Source organism: Taudactylus pleione, unplaced genomic scaffold (assembly GCF_031769625.1).
Source record: "Taudactylus pleione unplaced genomic scaffold, aTauple2 ptg000102l, whole genome shotgun sequence".
NCBI classification, from domain to species: Eukaryota; Metazoa; Chordata; class Amphibia; order Anura; family Myobatrachidae; genus Taudactylus; species Taudactylus pleione.
The window spans coordinates 1,133,598-1,152,763 of NW_028284504.1; positions in this window are offsets into that span (position 1 = coordinate 1,133,598).

Consider the following 19,166-nt stretch of genomic DNA (forward strand, 5'->3'; position numbering starts at 1 on the left):
CAGAGGTCCTTTAGCCACATAGGAAATAGCAGCAACCCAATGTTTACCCCCCCATACATTACACCTCTCAACCCCCAGACAATGTTTACCCCCCCATACATTACACCCCTCAACTCACCTCACCAGGCTCCAGGTAATATAAGTATATACCCCCACCTCACCCACATAACATGAATAAGTACATCATTCACCCTAAGGTACTTACCTCTGATTGCAGCATTTTGTGTCCCTCACACTCCGGCTGCTGCCTGCATGGGACACAGACAGGCCCGTCATAGCAGGAGGGGGCGGGGCTTCATAGAGGGGAGTAGACTCTGGAAATAGAAGAGAGAAGGGACCTCACACTCCACCTGCCATAGAGACAGACAGGCCAGGCAGAGCAGGAGAGAGAGGCGGGGGCGGGACTCAGTTAGGGGGCGGGGAGAGGGGACTTATCTCATCCCCTGCAGGGGAGAAGGAAGAACAGGTGGCCTTGCATAGACGCAATGTCGCAGATTGTTAATGGAGCAGTGCTCTGCCCTCCTGCATGCCGCTAGTCACAGTGCTGATCCTAACCGCAAACTGCTCTGTATTTACAGGCAGACATCTGCCTGTAGCAGTTGCCAGGCAGGATCATCTGCATTGTGCAGGGCCCCCTCTGAGCCCGGTACATAATTTCCGGCTGTACCCCCGATGGCGGCAGTGACACAGACTTACTACACACACACCGACAGACACAAAGAATACACACGTACACCGACACAGACTACACACACACATCCAGGCAAACAATGACAGCATCATTTATTAAAGAAACACCCCCGCACCCCCTCACCTGCGGCTCCAAGATAGAGCGCTGGGAATAGAGAGTCTCTCACAACGCAATGCCCCATCGGAACTGCCTAGAAGGAGCTGCGCGCTGCCACTATAGCGCCCCCTACATTCAGCCAGCAGCCCAGCCAGTTGCAAGTTAGCTGAACTCCGGCTGCTCCTTCTCTAATTCAGCTGCGCAGCGATGGAGCGGTGGCCAGGGGGGGTTTCTAGGTACTCGGAAACCCCCCCTGCGTGCGCGTATGACAATGTAAAAATGTTGACATTTAACATGTCAGCAACAGCAGAATGTCAACATATTCACAAAAAGGGCAGACTAGATGGGCCAAGTGGTTCGTATCTGCCGTCAAATTCTATGTTTCAAATTCTATGTTACAATGTGAACATGTGAAACGCAGGCATTCTACATGTAGTGGCAGTAGAGGGTTAGCGTAAGGCTGCGGGAGAGCAGTTTAGGGTTAGGCTGTTGGAGGGGAGGTCAGGGATAGGTTATGGGAGGGAAGGTTAGGGTTAGGCACTAGGGGAGAGGGATTAGGGTTAGGCATACTTACCGCCGCAAGTGGCGCTGGATCAGGCAGAAGTCATAGGGCCTGATTCAGACCCACTCGCAAGTGGCTGTCCGCTCGCAAGCGGGTCGATGTTGTGCACTGCGCATGTGCACGACGGCGGGAGCTCCGTCATGCGCATGCGCCAGACGCGACGAGCGAAGGAAAGTCCTTCGCTCGTTGTGTCTGATCAAAGGGGGCGTGCTGTCGATGTTGATTGACAGCACGCCCCCTTTGGTGGGCGTGCCGGGGGCGTGCCTCCCTGACGGGGGCGTTCCCAAGGGAACGCCTACCGTCAGAAGCCGGCTCACTGACATCACTAGTGATGTCAGTGGGAGTGATTTTGGCTCTGATAGAGCCAAAATCACTCCGGGCCTTGCGGTTGAAAACCTCAACCGCAGGCTCCGGCTCGCAGTTTCGATGGTCACGACCATCGCGGCCATCAAACTGCACGTTCATATAGGCTGTGGGTGGTGACCCACAGCTATACGAGCGTCCAGGAGGACGCTCCAGAATTATGGAGGGCGGCCCTCATTCAGAGCGTGCGCTCTGCTCAGAGCGTACGGCTCTGAATGAGGGCCATAATCACATGTTCAATGAACCTGGAAAACATTGCTGGAGCCGCCGGACCCGCCATACAAGGTAAGTCACCGCTAGACCATCAGGGATGTTTTGTAGACTAATCATGTCAACATTTCATCAGTGTCAACATGATGACTGTCGGCCTTGTCATTGTTGACATTGCAAGCATGTTGACATTATGACCATGTCGACATTCTCATGCCAGCATTATGAATGTCGACAAAATATACCACAACTGTTTATGCCTTCTTATGCTGTTTTAGCCAGTGTTAGTGTGTTTTAGTTTTGTGTGGGTTTATTACAAGTGTGTTTACAAATTTAAAAGCATTGTAAGAGTTACACTGTAGTTAAACAGAAGGTGAACAAGAGGGGAACATTTTACCTGGAAAACTCCTAAAGCAAGACAACATCAAACACTCCCATGTGTTCTTGTAATAATATACATCATGCATCTGCTTTGATCACTGCCTGCACACTTCCTGCTATATTGTTTGCAATCTCGTTGTTTCTTACAGTTGCTTTTTCAATATTTGCTGATTTAAATTTTTCACTAGTATTTATCTTTCTCATCCATGCTTTCATTTACCAATTACTCCCTTTATCATCCCTGCTTATCTAACTATTGTATGCTTCATTTTTGGACACAGTAATGGTCCTCTTCTGCCTTCTCTCCACTGGTAAAGTGTGTATTTCTGGTACTTTGTTGTAATTTCCACTCTATATCTCCATTATATTGCTGTGCAGATGTTTTACCATATTGATTACATTAACACTGTTCTACTGTTTATATCACTAATCATCTAACGTCCTTTCCACATCCTTGCTTATCCCACAAGTTTTATACCATGACTTTTCTCTCTCTTAATCCCTCCCATCTAATTCCCAATATCTTTAATTTGCCACACTCTTCATCTCCAAAATCGAGTCCATATATTACATGTCCTCACATCTGTCCCCTCTTAACCCATCCCCTCCCTCCTGTCTACCCATCCTGTCCCCCTTCCACCTACTTCTGGGGATGTAGTCAGAGCTTCTCTCCCCACTGTCATCTTCGCCCTCTTGCCAACTCAACCTCTCTTCTTTCCATCTGGTTTTGGCAGAAAAAGTACACACCCTTTCTCTTGCTTACCTCTCAATCTGTCCCCTTGACAAAAACCTCTCTCACATCCACTATTACCTTAAGCTGGGCAATATATATCGGGTGTTCAATCGAACAGCTGATATATCACGAGCGCTGTTGGCTGATGTGTACCCCTGATATGTCTGTGAACGACGTCATCGCAGACATAAAGGGGAAAATTTACTAAGATTCGAGTCTGATCGAGTTTTTGTTATTTAAAACTCGATATGACTCGCCGAAACTCGGGTAATTTTCCCGTTTTAAACTCTCAAATTTACTAAAGCTGCATACACACACAACGATTTAGTTAATGAACGATTTTAGTAAACGATTTTCTACCTTGAAAAAATTAACTAAAATCGTTTACTAAAGTTGTTCATTTACTATGTTCAGTTAAATGTAATGAACGATTTTTTAGAACTACAAACGATTTTTGCATATTAACTTAATGAAAATCGTTGACTTGACAAGTCTGACTGAACTACAAACTACAAACATGAACGCGCATGAACAATAATCGTTCATTGTTTGACTCAGAAAGTGAACGATTTTTTTAAACGATATCGTTTAACGATAATCGTTCAAAAAATCATTGTGTGTGTAATCACCTTAAGAAGTGAGTTTAGCTGAAACTGAGTTGGCCGATGGTGAAGCAGATCGAGACATCTCCCCCGAGTAGCAAGTTTAGATGAGATTACTCAACCGAGATTGCAGTGTTTTCTCTCTGCAAAACTCTCCAGAGCAAGCAGCCTGCACATATCAGTGAGATATGTGAAGGCAGCTTGTGTGTTGTACCTTTTAAACAAAGGTTAAATCTTTTAAAAAAATTACAAAGGGCCCCCCCCCCCCCCAAACGCATAACCAGTCCCGGACTGCTCAGTCAGTCCTGGTTCCTAAAATTATGGGGAATAAAACAAGTAGGGTTCCCCCGTAAAATAGGAACCAGTACCTGGCAGCAGGGCCAGTACTGGTTTTAAATATAGGGGGTAACAATGCATAGTGGTTCCCTATATTTAAAACCAGCACCAGACCAAAACCGACCAGTGCTGGCGGCCGGCACCCATTTCGGGAGAGGGGGTTTCGGGAGAGGGGGAACCCTTCTTGGGGGGGTCCCCACCTCCCCTGAGATCCCTGGCTTGGGCTGACCAGCTTGGGGTGTTAATGCTTTGGTCCTGGAGACCCGGTGATAGGGTCTCCTGGCTGTGGCATTACACCCTGGTCGGTTTGGGTCTGGTGCTGGTTTTAAATATAGGTGGACCCTTATGCATTTTTTCCCCCTATATTTAAAACCAGGACTGACCCTGCAGCCAGGTGCTGGTTCCTAAATTACGGGGGAACCCTACTCATTTTGTTCCCCGTAATTTTAGGAACCAGGACTGACTGAGCAGTCTGGGGCTGGTTATGCTTTTGGGGGGGAAACCCTATGTCATTTTTATTTATAAAACACTTTAAATTAGTTAAGCATGCAGAAACATACACAAATCACACTGATCTGTGTATGTTTCTGCAAAACTCGCAGCTCAGGAGGTGGTCTAATTGAAACTTCAATTTCTCTGCGAGTTTGCTATATTCTCAACCAAGATTGTAATCTCGATTGTTGGTAAATTCCTGAGTTGCATCTTTTTCATGAAAAGTACATGAAGAGTTTGGACGATGCTGAGTTGATTCAAGTTTGCAATCTCACCCGAGTTTTTCAGTGAAAAATTAAAACTCCCTTCCAAACTCACACGAGTATGTCTTTAGTAAATTTGCAAGATGAAAAACATGCCTAAAATCACCCAAGATTGCAATCTCAACAAACTCGAATCTTAGTAAATTTACCCCATAGCATCTGCTCTGCAACACAGCAGATGGCTGATATATCTGCAAATATATCGGTCCATCTTACTGTGTGTACGGGGGATCAGCCGACTGTCTGTATGCTTGTTGTAGGGACCGCCGGTGACTGACAGCTCAACTGGGCAGGCAAATTTAAATGCCCGCCCAGTTGTGATGTCAGAGAACACACATTGAGTGACCGATTGGTAAGTTTGTAAAGCTTAGCTGGTTGGCCGCTGTGTCGGCGGATCCGCCTGTTGGTGGATTCCTCTGCATAATGTGTACCCATCTTAAGGCATGCTCCCACATTGTCCACCTTCTCAACCTATCCATCTCCTCTGGTACTTTCCTTTCTTCCATTTGCTTTTGTCTCTTCCATGCTCAAGAAACCCTCCCTTGAACCTGCTTATCTCTCTAATTACCACCTTATCTCCCATCTTGCTTTTGCTTCAAAGCTTCTTAAGTGGGTTGTTCTATTACATCTTACCTCCTTCCTTTCCATCATTTCCTTCTTGAACAACTTCAATCTGGCTTTCATTCTCTTCAATCCACAGAAATATTTCTCACCAAAGTCACCAACAATCTTCTCACTGCTGAGGGTCACTTCTCCATTCTTAACTTCTTTACTGCCTTTGATTCTGTTGACTACCCTCCTCTTGCATCATCATTGTCCCCCACCCCATCCACCAAGTACCCTCATCTCCACTCATCTCCCTAACCGTTGAAGGCAACACAATCTCCACTGTCTCTAAACTCCACTAGTCAACTGAACTCCCCCTACTCTATTACTTTCCATATTGTTTAACTCTTCCATTCCTGTCGATGCCACCTTCGCACCATCTCAAGGTTCTGTCTCTTCTTCACCTTGGAAGCAACTAAAACTTTATTAAGTTCCTTCTCTCTAGACTTCTCAAGTTCCACCTCACCCCTCTTCATTTTCTCATACATGCTGCTGCCACCAGGGGTGCTTGGAATAGCCCCAGGTTTCACCCCAGCCAAGGGGTATTCTCGGGAGGGGGGACCCCTTTTTGGGGTGTCCTCACTTTCTGAGGAATCCCAGCGCTGTGGTTACCAATTTGGGGTTGAATAATGTTTTTAAACATGATTCTTAGTAAGTCTGCGAGTTATTCTCGCGTATTGGTTCGACGGTCTGTTGACTTCTATTTGCATGTTTGGTTATCTATTTCTGTGTGGGATCGTGTTCTTGCACCATGTTTGCCTTTAGTAAATCTCCGAGTTCCAGAATCAGGGGAAACTTGCATGAGATTACAGTCTTGGGCAGTCACAATTTTTAGTAAATTGATCCACATGTCTTTCTGGTGCAGTTTACTCTTTTGTTTTAGTTTTTTCAGATCTTTATGCTTTCTCATTATATCTTTGTGATTTTGTTTTATTTCTCCTACCCAAACCTGTTACCCTTTCTCTCCCTCCCTCTTGATCCCCCTCCTCACTTGTAGGGTTTTCTGATTTGTAGCTACCCATGAGTTTCGTATGGCTGGATTCTGTATAGCTCTTTTCCATGTATCCTCATGACTGGTCTGAAGGAGGATGCAGTTACATTACCGGCGGAATCCCGACAGTGGGATCCCGACTCGAGACTAAAGATAGGAGTCGAAATCCCAATGCCTATTTTTAGCCCCACGATGAAATCCCGACAGCCGGCACCCTGAATGAAGGTAAACGGGGAATGGGTAGCGTTAGCCGCTGGGGGGGAGGGTTAGGTTTAACCACCCTCAGGTGGACTTAGGGTAAAGCAGCCCCCCGGGAGTGTTAGGGTTAGGCTACAGAGATGGGGGGTTAGGATTAGGTATCCCCGGGGGGAGGTTAGGGATAGGCACCCCCCCGGGATAGATAGGTTTAGAGTGTGAGGAGAGTGGGTTAGGTTTAGGAACCCCTGGGGGGGGGTCTTAGGGTTAGGTACCGCCCCAGGAGTTTTAGGGTTAGGCACCACCAATTGAGGGTTAGGGGGGACAGGGGAGGGTTACCTTACTTACCATCTCCGGTCGGGATCTTGAACCTTCGGCTTCCAGCATCGGTATGAGAACCGACGACTATTCAGCCGTCAGCATTTCATACCGATTCCCTGAAGGACACTCTGTGAGTTGTTAGTAAATGCTAAGGGGTTAAGTGTTCCTGAAACAAAGATCCAAGATGCTATGGTCTTTCTGGGCTGATAAAATCGATATAGCTCTTGAATAAGAAACTAATTTTAAATATGGCAATTCCCCCTTGCTACCTAATTATTATTATCCCCACATATTTTATAGTGATAACTCTGCTGGGAAGAAGCTTGGAGTAGCTATCTCGTTTGCTAGACACTTGCCTATTACTGATGTCTCTTCACACAGGCCTGTAGAAGGGAGAGAACTTTTGCTCAATTGTCAAATATATAACCAACGTTTCTCCTTATAACCAACACACCTAATCAAGGGCAACTACATTTCTCTTGTCTGTGCTAGAGAAGGCTGAGGCTTTGTTGGAAATGGTCAAATTTATTTGGACTCTTGAGCCTGACTGCAACACCTCTAAAAGATCCCCATCCCAGTGGCGTCACTAGGGGGTGCGGTGGGTTCAGACACCAAAATGTCACTGAAACCTTAGACTTGGCATTTGAACTAACTCCTTTTACAATATACTTATTTGAAGTCCCATTTTTGCACAAATGACAGAATTTTGAGAAGCTACAATTTTGGGACCCTGGGGTATATTTACTAAAGGTCGATTTTTGGTCGATTTTATGTTTCAGGTTCTAAATCATACATTTACTAACAGCTGATTTTTAACAATCTCAAAAATCATCTGGTAGTAAATGCGTGATTTAGGGGTATATTTACCGAAAGTCGATTTGGTTTGATTTTTGGTCCATGTTTGGTTGATTTTTGGCTGATTTTTTGTTTCAGGGACTAAGGGGGTCATTCAGACCCGGTCGTTAGCGCCGATGCGCTCGGACTGGGTCGATGGCCCCCCAAAGAGCATGCGCACGACGGCGCCGGCGCCGTCGTGCTCATGCGTGAGACCCGCTACGACCGACAGCGCCGGTCGTTGCGGGTCTCGATCCAAAGGGGGCGAGCTGTCGATGTTGATTGACAGCTCGTCCCGTTTGGAAGGCGGGCCGGGGGGGTGGCAGCCCAAACGGAGGCGTTCCCATGGGAACGCCTACCGTTTGGGGGAGGCCCCACTGACATCACTAGTGATGTCAGTGGAGAGCTTCCGGCTCTGACAGAGCCAGAAGCTCTCCGGGGCTTACGACAAGTGAGACCCTACCCTAGGGTCTTGTCGTAAGCCCCGATGGTCGCGATGGTCTTGACCATCGCGACCATCACCCGAGCGGTCGTTAGAGCTGTGGGTGTAAACCCACAGCCTAACGACCGCAACAGAGGCGGGCGGTCAGGATGCAAGTGGCCGCCCAGTTTCTGAGCGACCACTTGCATCCTCCGACCGCCTCTGAATGAGGCCCTAAATCACACATTCACTTAGAAATGATTTTTTTTTTACATTGTTTAATGTAAAAAATCATCTGTTAGTAAATGTGTGATATAGACCCTGAAACACAAAATCGGCCAAAAATCGACCCAACATCGAACAAAAATCAAACAAAATTGACTTTTAGTAAATATACCCCTTTGTCTTGTATTAAACAATCTGTGGCATGATGGAGTTGTGAAAAGGCTTGACTGTGTAAAGACTACTAAAAGGATTAATGTGTGATAAAATTAATAAAATAAACTAACATTAAAATATACAATCACAATATGAGTACAACATACAATGCAAACAAACAAACAACATTTGCAGAATGTATGAGAAACAGGGTAAGTACATGATAGGATCAAGTTATAGCAGCTAGAAGAAAAGGCAAATGTAGCTGCACACATATAAAATGTCACAGCTCCCGGAATGGCTGGTCACTGTAATAAGAACAACATATAAGCAGTGCTTAAAGTGGTCCTAGAGAAGTGGTGGAACTCACCCCTTCCCCCACCACAGCGCTTTTGGAAAAAAAAAAAAAGGACAGTGCGTGCTGAAAAGGGGGCGTGGTTTAAAAAGAAAGGGGCGTGGTCACACAATAGTATCCCAATTAAAATTACACCACACAGTAGCACAATCTTGATTCACCCCTGATTCACATTACACCACATAGTAGTATCCCTTATTCATGTAGGACACACAGCAGTGCCCCTTTTACACATTTGTGTCCCTTATACACAATGACCACAGTAGTAGTGCCCCTTATACAATGCCCACAGCAGTAGTGCCCCTTATGCAATGCCAATTGTAGTGGTGCCCCTTATGCAGTGCCCCCAGTATTGGTAGTGCATCTTATGAAGTGCCCACAGTGGTAGTGCCCCTTATGCAGTGCCCACAGTGATAGTGCCCCATATTCAGTGCCCCCAATAGTGGCACCCTTTATGAAGTGCCCCCAGTAGTGGTGCCCCTTATGCATTGCCCTTAGTAGTGGTAGTGCCCCTTATGCAGTGCCCACAAGGGTAGTGTCCCTTATTCAGTGACCCCAGTAGTACCTTAAGCCCCACTCCTGCGTACCTCCTGTCCGCCTGGCTGCTCTTCTGAATTTTGGGAGAGACGTCATGACGTCTCTCTCCCATAGTACCCATGGTGGGAGCCGGAAGACAGAGCTCAAGAGTGAGCTCCAGCCTCCAGTTGGCGATGGGGGGAGAGAGCCGGGCGCCCGCTGGTAACAAAATCTCAGTGGGCGCCTGGCAAATTGAGCCTCCCTGCGGCGCTGGGCTGAGGTGGGTCGGAACTGGTTCTGTCTCCAAATAGAAGTGACGGAACACAGTTATCCTCCCCGTTCTGGCCCACTTTAACCCCTGCATATAAGTCTGTAAATTCACCAGCGACACTGACAAATGGGAGAAGTGAGAACGTATGAAATAAATGTTGCCAACAATTGTCTGAGGTAATGAGGCTGACCACTAGATGGAGCTCACACAAGTTATAAATGATGCTTAAGGGATGACTGGTATAATATGAATTTTTAGAGAGTCTGTTCAATAGAAACAAATGCGTTGGAAATAACTGAGTACCTTTGGGTATTAGACATCTATTCAGGTGCTGTATTCACATTCCTTTTGTGTAATCATTTTTGGGGCCAAGATTTTGGCCTGCCTCTGCAGTACATTATGGGGCCTATTTATTAACAATATTTTTTACTAAAATAAAGTGAAAAAGGGTGTTTTTACACCCTTTTCACATTAGTTTAGTATCACATAAATTTACTAAATTGCAATTGGAGTAGAATTCGTAAAATTCTACTCCAAACCCTAATTATCACATATTTTTACTAAGTAGATCACATTTCCCATAATTGTAATGGGAAATGTGATCTGGCCTGTGATAATAACACCACCTGGAGATGGCGTTATCCAGGGTTTCCCATGGTTCCCCAACTCCTGCTCTGCTCTAACAGGCAGAGTAGAGCCGGGAGCTGGGTCCCAGTGATCAGCTGTGTGATCTAAACAGAACACATGCTGATCACTGCAAAAAAAATAAACAAATAGTAAAAAAATACAAAAAAAACTTACCCGAGTCACGGTGATCGGTGATGTCCTCTTGAGCTCTGATTAGCTGGTCTCCCGGCTCCTGCACTGTGACCCTGGTCAGCTGCTGCATAAAACAGCTGACCAGGGTCACAGTGCAGGATGGGAGACCAGCTGATCGGAGCTCCGGAGGACATCAGAGATCACTGTTCACCGAAAGTAAGTGTAAGTTGAGTGAAGGGGGGGTCACGGTCGAGGGGGGATGTGCGGTCACGAGGGTGGGGGGGTGAGTGCGGGGGGGGTCATAGGGGGTTAGCAATCGTGGGAGGGGGGTGTAGCGACGGCCTGTGGCGCATGCACAGGCACATCCTGACTGGATTTTTTGCAGAAAATGCAGTGAAAAGTATGTGAATGGGATTCGTAGGGACAGAGCTTTATCGCAGGCTCTGTCCCTGCATGCGGATGTTAGTACATCCATGTCATATTTCCTAAATTCGCAATGGGAAATATCGCACTACAATCTGCATTTTAAATGCGGATTGTAGTAAATAGAGCCATATGTATGGTATTACTATATTTCTTTAGAGAAAAAACTGTATTCCAGGTATTTAAAAATGTAAATTACCACCCCAGAATCCAGTAAACCTAAAGTAGTTGGATTAAGCACAGAAAGTGACAGTTCCGATTATACCCTGTTGATTTGAGACCTGTTACCTTGCCCATGATGGCTTAGCCAAAACCGGCTCCCAGCATCCCGATCGAATTGATGCCGGGCGCCGAGCGCGGACAGCCGCGGGGGTGGGAGGGTTAGGTTAGGGGCTCCCGGGGGGGGACTTGGGGTTAGGCCATAGTTGCCTACCTTTAATACTCTCTTCCCGGGAGAAGCCCGGGAGAGAGAAGCAGCAGGGGGCCGACGGGGGCGGGGCTTGACGATTTGCGTCATTAAGCCCCGCCCCCTCGCGGTAAAATTGCCGCAATTGGGTACAATTTACATAGGGGGTGGGGCCAAATGCTGTGATTAATGCATAATCACGGCTTAAGCCCCGCCCCCTTCACGGAGACCCGCGATCGCCGCGGGTATTCTCCTCATTCTGCCCACTTCACTAGGAAGTGGGCAGAATGCGGGAGAAATGCCTACCCTTCCGGGGGTGCGGGGGGTTACCCGAAAAATCGGGAGCCTCCCGCGAAAACCGGGAGGGTAGGCATGTATGGGTTAGGCACCCCCCTGGGAGGTTATGGTTAGGCTAGGGGGAGGGAGGGTTAGGCACCCCCAGGGGGGGGTTAGGGTTAGGCCCCCCCCGGGGGACTTAGGTTTAGGCGGCAGGGAAAGGGGGGTTAGGTTTAGGCACTTAGAGGGGGGATTAGGGTTAGGCACTGGGGGGGGGAAGGTTAGGGATAGGCACTCCTAAGGAAGGGTTAGGGGGTAGAAATAGGTTAGACAATACTTACCTTGGACGATCGGGATTTCCTCCTCTGCCGGGATGCCGCTGTCGGGATTCCAACCGCCGGGCCCATTCATACAGATTCCTTAGATTGAGTATCACCCATGTTCTTTTCAGAAGGACAACATTTAAATATATTTACTTGCAAGTGTACTTCTGAGAAAGAAAGCAACAGTTTCTGGAAGTTTGGAGTCAAATAAGGTCAGCAAAGTTTTCAGGCTAAATATTATCCTGGTGACGCTTCTGAAACAAACGGAAATGTTACAAAAAGCAGCGTGTCTATTAACCACTTATCTGGCAGGCCAGCTGGACTTTTGCTGACGTGGTCGCATCCCATGTGACCGTGTCTGCTGATGCGTCCCCCGGTGATTTTAGAGATTATCTGTTTTGCACACGTGCAGAACGGGTCTCCTCTTCCGGCTCCCAGGCAGTAATGATACGGTCTGTGAGCTAGCATGAAGTGTTGGAGGGAGGGGTCTGAGAGTGGGTTAGGAAATGGCTGGTGAGATGGGGGTGGCAGCTGGCTGAGCTTGACCCAGCAGATGCCGGGTAATATGTGTGTTGCTGAAAGTGGTAGCGTACAGAGACGCTAAATTTCCCACATTAGAGGCCATGCTCAGATGGATGATCTGCACCTAGCATATGGCAAGTTTCAATGGTACGACCGATTGTGGCATCTATAGATGCAGAAAGCACGGTTGCAGCATCTGTAGACACTGACAGAGAGCGTCTCAGTCCTTGCACATTGGGACACACAAATGTAGACCAGGGAAGGGCTTTGTAGCAGCATTGGCATAAACTCGTCACAACTGCATCAAAAAATGCTAGGAAGGCCGCGATTGCCTACGATTTAGATTCAGGCCATATGAGGAGGGAGTATCCTGCCCTCCTCCACAGACCCCAGAATTCCCTGGCTCTTCGTCCCATTGAATGGTGTTATTTCATGAGGACTGTGTGTAACCCCTTTCAATATATAATTAAGCAACTTTAAGCATGCAAATAATATATTTTATATTTTTTGGGTACTTGTGTACTTTACAGACTCACTGCAGAGAGAACCCAATGAATGTTTTAAATGGTGCTTGTGTACTTTATGTACACAAGTACCGAAAGTTGTCCCCACCTAAAGAAGAAAGTTGTCCCCTTGCGGGCTTTATGGCTCGCTACACTCGCCACAAGCTTATATTTCCCCACTATGCCCACTTGGATGGAGGGAATAACGCTGGACACTGGGAATGACACTGGGGGTCATTCAGACCCGCTCGCGAGCGGCAGTACGCTCGCAAGCGGGTCGATATTCCCCACTGCCATGCGCTCTGTCGTGCGCATGCGCGAGACCCGGCGAGCGACGGGCTCACCATCGCTCTGGGTCTCGCACCAAAGGGGGCGTGCTGTCGATGTTGATTGACAGCACGCCCCCTTTGGTGGGCGTGCCGGGGGTGTGCCTGCCAGACGGAGGCGTTCCCATGGGAACGCCTACCGTTTCAAGCCGGCCCCACTGACATCACTAGTGATGTCAGTGGGAGTGATTTTGGCTCTGATAGAGCCAAAATCACTCCAGGGCTTGCGACAGCGAGACCCTACCGCAGGGTCTCCGTCGCAAGCCCGATGGTCGCGATGGATCATGGACGCTCGCTATAGCTGTGGGTGGTGACACTCCAAAAAAAGGTAGGAGGGCCCTGATTCAGAGCCAGCGCTCTGGTCAGAGCGTTCAGCTCTGAATCAGGCCCTCTGGACACTGGCTGATGACATCAGGGTCCTCTCCGTGAAGGGGATTTAGACATTACCATGATGGATAATAATAATGAGTGTAGGACACTTGGGTTCTCTCTGCAATGAGTCCGTAATGTACACAACAGTACCATTTTTTGTATGTATTTTAAATATGTAGAGTGTGCAATGTAGTGTAAGGTAATGAATATTTTTATAGGAGTGTATTGTAATGTATACGATGGTGTTTGATGATTGCAGTGGTGACAGTAAGATAATTTTTTGGGAGGACTGTGGACTAATGCAGTATCCCTGGCACTGAAGAGGTGCCTTTGGCAGTTTGTGAAGTGACAGAGGGCCTGATTCAGCAAGAAACGCAGTTGCTTATACGCACACAATCAGCCAATTGTTGCATTCTGCGCATGCATATGCATCGCAGGGCGCTTGAGCAAACTAGTTATTGTGATCGGGACTGCAAGCCTTCGCAGACCTATAGCAGAGTGATTGACAGGAAGTGCCGTTTGTGGGTGGTGACGGGGGGGCTGTCAAGCGAACGCAGGCGTGCCACTGCGTGCGTTGGGATGTCGTTCCATGGGCGTGCATAAATTATCCACTGCAAAGCCATACACAGCCTGAGGTCTCATAGCGTGCGCTGAAGTAACCAATTCCTGAGTGAGGTGTGACTTTGTGCAATTGTGCGTATGGCTCCGATGTTACTCTATGTTACCAATTGTTTTGCTATGTTGCTCAAGTATATGGATGTGAGTAAGGGGAAGTGAGAGTCCTTATGTTAGGCAGCGATCGCAATGCGAATGCCAACATTTACATAGCACCGCTGATATAAGCAACTGCGTTACGTGCGTACAAGCAGAATAGCGATCCATGATGAATCAGGCCCAAAGTCGGCTATTGAGTTGTTCTCCCAGGGCTCACTGGTGGATGCTTACCTGAGGAGAGGAGGGTGTGCCTGGTGTTGGAGAGCTGGAGACCGGTGTTTGACAGAAGGAGAGATGCTGAGGGATGCTGCTGGAGGTGAACACTGCTAGATAGTAAGGGGAGAATCCAGAGAGTGAGTGTTGCCTGTAGCCAGGCACTGAGGAGAAGAAACGGGAGAGTCGGCCAACCAGAGGGTCTGAGGCCCAGCCCCCAGGAGGAGTGCAGCCAGTGCTACTGTGCCTATGGAAAAGAAAGAAGGAACAGAGATAAGTCTAAAAGGAGTCCTGCTGACAGGTCTCTTTAATACAGTAATACTATCTTTAAACACCGCGTGAGTGCAGGACAGCAGTTCATAGACTAGTAAATATACCCTTTATTGTTCTGCAATATTAAAGTGCGGATTTTTAGAAGTGGAGTTGTTGCCCATAGCAACCAATACGATTTTACTTATCATTTATCTAGCACCTTCTAGAAGATAATAGCTAGAATCTGATTGGTTGCTTTGGGAAACAACTCCACTTATTAAAACCTGCACTTTAGTAAACATACCCCTAAAGCCGCGTACACAATGGAACGACCACCATTTGTTCCGATTTTCGGGACAATTTCCCTTGAGTCTAGAATAGCGATATTGAGCGTACACACTGTGCAATCTTGCCAACAACCTCATGATATATCATATAGTTTCTGTGTAGTACCAGAAAGCGCTAGAAATTAAGTGTAATAAGTACAATAAATATACATAAAATGATAACAAAAAATAATAATAAAAAATGTATAATAGAATAAAAACGGATCTGCAGGGTGTAATCAGTTAATAGGACACACATAAAATGCACACTTAAAAGATGTTTATAGCCCCTTTCATAGGAATGTAGTGATTAACCTCCCGGGTTCCGACACAGTTAAGCTGGCCACACATCTAAAGATTACACTGGGGAACAAAAAAATATAAAAAATTTTCTTGCCAAGGATTTAAGATCGGTTTGAGAGTACTCGGAGGTCCTATTTTTGCATTAGATCTTCGCCATAGCTGAATTGGCTCCAGTTTTCAAATTAATGAAAAATTATAAAATGTAATTATTTTCTCAATTTGATGTACCTTACTAGTCTAGGCCTGCTTTACTTAACAGAATCGACTTAGGTTTGCTTTTTTAACAACTACCCTCTTTCAACAATGACAAGAATTTGTTTTATTTGTGATAACGTAGCTGGTAGTCACGTTTGAGACACAGAACACTTTCAAATCTCCTCACTAATGCTGGGAGGAGGCGTGGCAGTGCACTGCGGAGCCTGCTGGGACATCCTCAGACCACAGCCACGCCTCCTCCCAGCACACAGAAAGGAGCAGGGCCGGATTAAAGGGGGGGGCTCCCAAACCTGAAGGGCCCCCACACCCAGCCATCAGGGGAATTATTACTGGGGGCATTACTCGGGGGGGGGGCATTACTACTGGGGGCATTACTCAAGGGGGACATTACTACAGGGGACATTACTCGGGGGGGCATTACTACTTGTGCCACTACCACAGGGGGCACAACTACAGGGGTATTACTACTGAGGGCATTACTATTGGGCACACACAGGGGGCATGACTACTGGGGGCACAATTACAGGGGTATTACTACTGGGGGTATTTATACAGGGGGCATTACTATCGGGAACACTACTAGTGGGGGTATAACTACAGGGGGCATTGCATAAGGGGCAACACTTCTGGGGGCACTACTACTGGGTGCACTGCATAAAGGGCACATAATAGGGGCCCCCACATGTTTGTTGCCCAGGGGCCCCCATAGACCTTAATCCGGCCCTGGAGAGGAGCGACGTAGAGGACCGAGTGACGCAGTTAGCACACCTCCTGTTCCTTTGTTCGGCCCTCTCTGTCCCACCACAACCAATATCCCACCGTTTGGGCTTGTTTTGTTCAGTAAGTCCTCAGCTTTTATTGGGAGTTAGCACTGAATGTGTGAAACATTAGTTTCACACATTCAGTAAAATATTAGTTCTTCTCGAAGACGGTGTACTAAGAACCCTGATGTTTTTTGTTATATTTGTGTCAAACATAGTGTTGCAAAAGAAAGAAAAAATATAATTGAATTCGTAAAACAAGCTTATTAGGCTTATTATGGATGTCACATAAACCAGCAAGACAAGATTTGGTGCCTCGCAAAGTTTGTAAAACCTGCGTGGAATCATTCTGCAATTGGACTAAAGGTAATCGAAAAGGACTTCATTTCGTCATACCTATGATGTTGTGAGATAAAAGATCACTTGAGTGACAGCTATTTTTGTGCTGTAAATGTGAAGTGTATGAATCGATTTATGAAACGCAAATGGGAATACCCAAGTATGAATTCTGCAAACAACCGATACCACATAGCGAAGATTTACCTGTACCATCATTCAGTTCTTAGTGCAAAGTTGAATGTGATGTGGAAATGTTAGTTTCATCCAGTGCAAGTGACAACACAGATGAAAGTGAGTTTGAAGAAAGTTCCTCTAATACAAACAAATTTTCTCAAAAGGAACTAAACGATTTCATTTGTGACTTGAATTTATGGAAAAAAGGAGCTGAGCTTTTAGCATCCAGACTTCAAGAAAAGCACTGTCATGAGCCGGATGTTACTATACTGTTGGAGTCTGCAGAGAGACTGCCCGCAACAAGAAAACAATGTTTATAGCCCCTTTGATATGAATGTAGTGATTAACCTCCCGGGTTCTGGCACAGTAAGAACTGAAAAACTTTCCGTCTTACCCTACCAAGTGATCTTCTGTTCACAGTCAGTGCAGCTAGCCGACGTGCTGTTTTTCTTCCTGACCGAGATAGCGGCTCCTAGGGTCAGCAGTGTTCACTCCGTCCGGCTCTTGACAAGCGGCTGCACGATCACTCTGCTCCATCCTGAGCGCTGTTAGCAGTTAGCCCAGGGGAGTCTCCGCAAGAGTTGCTGGGTGCCTTCCTTCACCAACGCGTTTCGTTACAATGAGTAACTTTTTCAAGGTGATCTGTTTGTTACTCCTCCACATCTTTATTTCCTTAGGTCGCAGCCCATTGGCTACATTCTAAGGCAGTCCAGGTTGTTTCAATTAAAATCAGACTATATTTAGAGTTGTTTAAAAACGTCTATAAACCTTAAAAATTATTAATTAGGATTCTTTGATTTAAAATATGAAAAGTTAATTTAAAAAAAAGGAAAAATAAAACTAAGCTTAAAAGTTACAGATGTCAGTGGTCTCTATAAAACTATTACATTATAGCAGATCCATTTAAAGTGCACTATTTACCATAACGAAATTGTTTCTTGCTATAAATATATAGAACATGTTACAATGTATATTAAAACATGAGCAGATAATAGTAGGGTGAAATAAGTTTAAAAAAACACTAAGAAATATGCGTATTTGGAGTACCCTACTGTTATCTGCTCATTGTTTAAATATACATTTTAGCATGTTCTATATACTGTATTATAGCATGTCGGCTAGCTGCATTGACTGTGGACAGAAGATCACTCGGTAAGGTAAGACAGGGAAAGTTTTTCAGTTCTAAAGGGGCCTATCCATAAGGAGACCTGAAAAATGGAACATCTAGCATTCAGGTCGCCGGGTGCGGTGCCCAGTGACGTATCAGGATGGCAGTGTGCCACTCCCCCCTGCCCCATCTTCCCCCACTCCATCTTCCCCCTGACCTTTTTCCGCCAGGGGGTGGGTGGAGGGCGGGGATCTTCTTCGGCGTCGCTCTGTGAGCGCCAAGCAGCACTTCAGGAGGTCTCTCTACAGACCTCCGGAGCTGGACAGTTTGCGGTCGGTGACCTTGGAGGCTTCCGCCCTGTGCGGAGGCACCGCCGCACCACTCTCTCTATGACCCTAGCGGTGCCCGCACTGAACGGCATTCACTGAACGTCATTCAGTGCAGGAGACTGACCTCCTATCTGCGAACATGTGGAACCTGATGATCATCGTCAGGTTGACGAGCATGTTCCACAGATAATCGGCAAGGACCCAGCTTGCACGTGCATCGCTGGTCCTTGCCGGCTATCAATTAGACGACTTTCTGAACAATCCGACCAAACCCTCGCGGATTTGGTCGGATCATTCAAAAAGTCGTCTAATGGATAAGCCCCTTTAAGATGGCCACACATCTAAAGATTATCTGTCCAACCAGCCAACTAGTTAATTGGTTGGAATGAAGATCTGGTAAGGTATGAAAGCAATGACAATCAGCAATTTGCTCCCAAATGCTGGAAAATGGACAAAAACTGTTTTTTGAACAAATTGTTTGGATCAAACATTTAACAAACTTGTCTGAACGACCATTTTCATCTGATTTCTGGCATTTAGGAGCAAATTGCTGATCATAATTTGCTCCCATACGTTACCAGATTTTCATTCCAACGAATCAACTAGTTGGCTGGTTGGACAGATAACACTGGGGAACAGTCAATCTGTTGCCAAGATTTAAGAGTCGATTTCGATTAATTTTGTGCTCCTGATCATGAATATGCCATGGTTATTTTTCAATTGGCTCTAGTTTTTGAGATATGAATATGTCTTTAATATTTATGAAAAATTAAATTAAACAATGTTAAAAATAGTTAAAGAAATATTTTTTTAATTCCGATTAAATTTGATTCGTACAATGTTATAAAAGACACAGGATAATTACATACATAAGTGTCAAGAAGCTATGAGAAACGGTTTTTGT